This window comes from Pseudophryne corroboree, chromosome 3, assembly GCF_028390025.1.
Source record: "Pseudophryne corroboree isolate aPseCor3 chromosome 3, aPseCor3.hap2, whole genome shotgun sequence".
Lineage (NCBI taxonomy): Eukaryota > Metazoa > Chordata > Amphibia > Anura > Myobatrachidae > Pseudophryne > Pseudophryne corroboree.
Window position 1 is genome coordinate 777826235 of NC_086446.1, and position 5953 is coordinate 777832187.

Sequence of the window (5953 nt, forward strand, 5' to 3'; positions counted from 1 at the left end):
AGTGAGTGACGTAATGTCAGCCGGCGTCTGAGTTAGATACGTAATGTCATCCGGCGTCTGAGTGAGTGACGTAATGTCAGCCGGCATCTGAGTGAGATACGTAATGTCAGCCGGCGTCGGTGAGTATAAATAGACAAATATTGTCAGTGCAGTCAGTGTGTGTGTGCACCAGTAAATAGAGCACAATGGTGAATGCTAAGCACCTATTAGCGAGTGCTATAAATTCCCCTTATTAGTGCTATACTCAGACATATCAGGAGATTGTGTAACACTGGTAACGACGCAGCCGCATGTATTTTTGGATGATATTATCTGTCTCTGTTCCTCCTATGTTCTGACCATTGATCTTATTTAATCAGATGGAAGAAATAAGGTGATCGCTTGAAGGTCTTTCAGTTTGTCAAATCCTCAAACTTTCAGAAAGACTGCGGCTTTGCCGGGTGAGAGGACACAAGTCACTGACTACGATCAGTAGGTTCATCTGGGTCGGTCTCAGGCATCAGTGTGTGTAAGTCCCTGATACTGGGTTGCAGTGTCTGCAGTGTCATAGTGTACAATGCACCACACTTACTATGTGCCAGCTGTGTACAAGAAAGTCTTTCCTACGCCCAGAACTGACTTACGTAGGATGGGCCCATTCAGATACGGTCGTTCATCCTGATCGCCAAATCCTTATCATGACCCGTTGATGGCACGGATAAATCGATAAAGCTGATTATTGGATTAAAGTAGCTTCAAAACAGTTTGAGCCCATGATGTCTGTCGTCATCATACATTTAGTTGCCTCATCTCGTAAACGCCTATTATGTCATGCTCATATTGGGGCTGATTGAGATGCAAATGTGGATGCATTGCGACTTATGCTAATGCCGCTACGAAGCCCTTTCCCTGTGTACAAGTGTGCGTACAAATGTGCAAGAACTAAGACTCTCACTCGCAGCGTCTTAAGACGCACCGTCAGTCGCATCCAGACTTACACTAGCCCTTTGGCAGGTAGGGTTTCCCCGTCTGTGTATGGCTTACTATGTGAGCTGCTGTGGGTCTCTGTGTGCAGCCAATTTCAGCGACATGCCCGTGGCAAACCTTGACACTCCCCTTATACGCAACACTAGGGAGCGTTGGTTTTGCTACCCCCCCGTTAACGCCCAGTCACCTGCCAGGAAAGCCCACTGAAATTCTCAGACCCTGGCAGGGCCATTTCTTGGGGCAGGCGAGCCGCGGCACTAACTGTGGCTCCCTGCTTCCCCCTCCTATTTCTCCACGAGTAACCCGCTCGGGGGGCGGAGTTTCTCGGAATGACGCGGTTGCGTCGTTACGTCACGACGCAACCCCGTCACTCTGCAAAACTCCCCCCCCCTCCGAGCGGAGTACAGAGGGGGATCCAAGTTAGGAAGAGGGAAAGGCCGGCGCGAGGAGCGACTGGTGAGGCGGTAATCGCCTCTGTAAGTATTCTCTCTCTCTCTCAATGTGTAAAATGGGGACACCTGCCGTAATGTGTGAAATGGGGACTCTTGCCTGCCGTAGTGTGGGGATTTAATGTATCAAGGGCATTGCGGTGTGTGGCATAATATGGTGCAGGGGGCATTACTGTGTGGGGCTTAATATGGTAGAATTTTTTTTCCTGTGGTGGTCGTGATCTGTTGGAGCAGGGTCAAAAACCAGATTGTGAGGTAGTATTTTCAGACGAGGCCATGCCCATTTAAATGAGGCCACACCCATTTAAATGAGGACACGCCCCCTTGCCGGGTGCGCGCGCAAGTTTTTTTTTTTTTTTCATCTAGGTGTGGGTGAGTGGGCACATTTTTTTATGTCATGAGGGGGCGCATTTTTAAATCTCGCACTTAGAGCCAAATTGGCTAGAAACAGCCCTGGACCCTGCATCCAAATCTGTACTGCATCCCTGTGCGTAGGCAATGACTGGAGCTGTCCACCAATCAGACCGCAGCATTCTCTGACTGCCTCCCATACTGCAGCCAGACAGGAAGTGGCTGTCAGTATGCTGGTTGGTGGATGGCCGGAGCTGTCCACCAATCAAAGTGCTGATAGCCATTTCCTGCATGGAAGCATGAGGAGAGGAGGGGTAAATTATGAGATTTTGTGTAAAATGCTTTGCCCAGGGACTACTGCGTCCAATTCTGAATCAGGTCCATTGTGCGTCATAATCGCCTCGGTATAAAGCGCCACATATAATATTACTGATTTGCAAAAGATACTAATAATTGCTAAATAATACATTATTCATTTAATCTCCCCATAAAAACAAAACTTCAAATAAGTGACAGTAAAATGGCAGATTCGCCACCACGCACGCCAAGCTATAAGTAGACAATGCGCCCTTTGTTGCGTGAGGAGTAATTCACTACGGTTACCTCTAATCTACTTTAAATCAACAGCAAAAGAGCCGAATACATTAAGCAGTGAATAAGATTATGAATTACCGGAGGGAAGCGTTATTAACCCTGCGCAGCTCACCCCGCATTTATTAAAGGCTGAGCGTGACGGGACTATTTAAGCATAATCGTCTGTATCTGTCACAATTTCCCGGTGCTATGTGATTGTGATAGCTCCTGCACTGAGAGGCTGGCGAGGGGGCGTCTGATGTGCCAGTCACTCTGCCCATCACACAGTACTGGGGCGCAGTCACTCAGCGCTGGCGCCTGGTCAGGATTGGCTGGTCTGCTGGGGAACTGGGAAGCAGAGAGATGACCTCTGCTAAGTGTTGCGTTACCTTTACAGGGACGTAACCTGGTCTTTGTTCCATTGCCGGTACAAACACAGCCAGCCAATAAAATCCTAGCATCCACAAATTCCTGATTATTATCTTTATCATACTTCCATAAAGTATGTTCTGTCTCCTGAATGTGCGCGCAGTAAGAGCTAGCGCCCGCACCCCAGCGGCTCCCATTGTGAGCGAGACAGGACAGGCCTATCACCTCACGATCTGGCCAGCCACCATGGGTAAGTATGGGAGCCAAGGGCAGGACAAGTTGATTTAACCAATTTGTCTGAATGACCGTTTTTGACACAAAAAATATATTAAAAAAGTCATTTCGACCTTTTGCCATGTCGACCTAATGACTGTGTCGACCAATAGTGGTCGACCCAATGACTGTCGACCTAGTTACTGTCGACTCAACGAATCACACTTGGCCAGCTTAAGTCACAAAGTCTGTGCAGTGCCAGACGGCTGTACTTGGCATGAGTGTATGTGGACACATCTGCCAGGGAAGCCTCATAAGGGGGATAAACCCGTTCCATAGCCCCCGAATGTTTTCCTGTAATAACCCTGACTGATGGCCTGATTGAGAGATGGAGCCAATGGTGATGTATGCAGTGGAGTGATTGTTTGCCACTGCACCTGCGTATGATTTGCACTGCACACGTCCTGCAGAGGTCTTGCAACAGCGGTTCGCAGTGAGGATTTATATGTAAAGTGATTGAGTCAGGGTAATGGCAGGGGCAAACGCAGGATTTCTAGAGTGGGGTTTCCAAATGCAATCCACAATCTCCCAACCCTGCGGAACATTGGAACAACTGCAGGAGACTGGGGAAGCGGTAGAAGAACCTTGTGTCGACCCTGGACATACAGATGTACCTCTTTTTATACACTGGATAGTGTACGGAGTACTGTTTTAATAATTACAATATTTATAGTGCATGTTATACGCTGTATCAAATGTATTAAACTCATATAAATAACATAAGTGGTCAGCAAAAGGTTAAACATCCCATAATAAATAACTACACAAACATAGCAGAACCAGTAGGAGACAGAACTGTCCCTTACACTGCATGTTGTGGTGGCAGCTCTCTCTATTGTATTATATACTATTGCTATAGTGGTCATAACTTAAGCTTCTGGCCAGGTGGAGGAAGGTTTCTGGGCAACCAGAAACCCCCCTGCGTGTGCCTATGAATGGGGGAGTAGTAACTCAGATATAGGCGTGTTGTGTCTGCTTCAGGGGCGTGTCCCAGTTTGCGACTGCGATTCCTTACTCAATTCCATTGCAGTGACAGCACCTTACTGACAGCGGCCATGCCTGAAAGACCATACGGTAGGTTTTTTCAGAAGGTCGATTATCGACCAGTGTGCGCCCGATGGTTGCATCTTTGTACACAGATGCCTCCAGTGGGTGTCTCAGTACATACCCAGCGGCTGTGACATTTGCATATTTTGGCACAGACGCTGCGTACTATGGGGGTTATTCAGACCTGGTTGCTTCTCTGCGGATTTGCAGAGGTCTGCGATCAGATAGCCGCCACCCAGACACAGTGAATACCCGCCCCGTGCAAGTCTGCAGGCGCCTTGCAAAAATATCGGTGATCGCTGGTCAACTGCAAATCCGTTCGCAACTCACTCACCATCAAATTATTTTTCCAGTGTGTGCAGTCTGTGCGCAGCCCGGGACCTACTCCTACAGTGTGATGAGAAGAGGCTGATCGGGGCCGGAGCTGACGTCACACACCCACCCTGAAAGCGCTTGGGAACGCCTGCGTTTTTCCTGACACTCCCAGAAAACGTCCAGTTACCACCCCCAAACGCCCGCTTCCTGTCACTCACCTCGCATACGGCTAGCGATCAAAAAAGTCACTGGATTTTTTCGCTGTTTGGCCTCGCACATGCGTACTATGATCTGTACGCATGCGCAGTCCATTGATAATCACCCGGTTTGCTAATTTGCATAACAGCGATCAGATCTGAGTAACCTTCTAAATCACAGCTGCGCCGGAATCAGGAGCCCGGACTTGCACGGCTGTATTCAGAGCTGGAATGTCAGAATCATTTGGGAGCCTGTAGGTGCACAATTCATTGCACCTTGGTGGTCATTCCGAGTTGATCACTCGCTAGCAGTTTTTAGCAGTCGTGCACACGCTATGCCGCCGCCCACTGGGAGTATATTTTAGCTTAGCAAAAGTGCGAACGAAAGGATGGCAGAGCGGCGGCAAAGTTTTTTTGTGCAGTTTTAGAGTAGCTTAATACCTACTCAGCGCTTGCGATCACTTCAGACTGTTCAGTTCCTGTTTTGACGTTACAAACACGCCCTGCGTTCACCCAGCCACTCCTGCGTTTTTCCTGGCACGCCTGCGTTTTTTTGAACACTCCCTGAAAACGGTCAGTTGACACCCAGAACGCCCACTTCATGTCAATCACTCTGCGGCCAGCAGTGCGACTGAAACGCTTTGCTAGACCTTGTGCGAAACTACATCGTTCGTTGTAATAGTACGTCGTGCGTGCGCATTGCGCCGCATACGCATGCGCAGAAGTGCAGTTTTTTTGCCTCATCGCTGCACAGCAAACGAATGCAGCTAGCGATCAACTCGGAATGACCCCCAATATCCTCATCCCCACTACACGTAATGTACACAGGCTAAGTTGTGGCTCTGCCTGTCACAGATCAGAGTATAGGGGAATCACCAAGTCCTGCCAACACTACAAATTTACTTGCAGAACTGCACATTTAGGAAGTCTTAAATTACTTCCTGGCAGATCCCCAATCTCAGTCACAACCTAATTTAACCCCAGTTCCCTGCATAAAAAGTATTCAAAAGGCAGATTTTTAAGTATAAAATAACCAATATATATTTAACAAAAAAATCCTTAAAATAAGAAATTGAAATAAAAACACAGATAGGGACCATACTCACATAAGTTTTGACTACATTTGCTGTGTGGAGTAGGCTAGAAAATAAGGACAATTGTAGCAGTACCAGACTGATCCACAAAAATTTGGATTTCTAATTGGTTCTTAAAATATCATAACTCTATTATGGAATATAGCAGAGATATGGAATTCATTTCACTAGCCATGGCATGGTTTTCTGCACATATACATGTGGAACATGAATACATTACACTGATTTCTATGAGATATACATAAACCTGATAAGTTGTTTCTCGGACGTCCTAGAGGATGCTGGGGACTCCGTAAGGACCATGGGGTATAGACGGGAT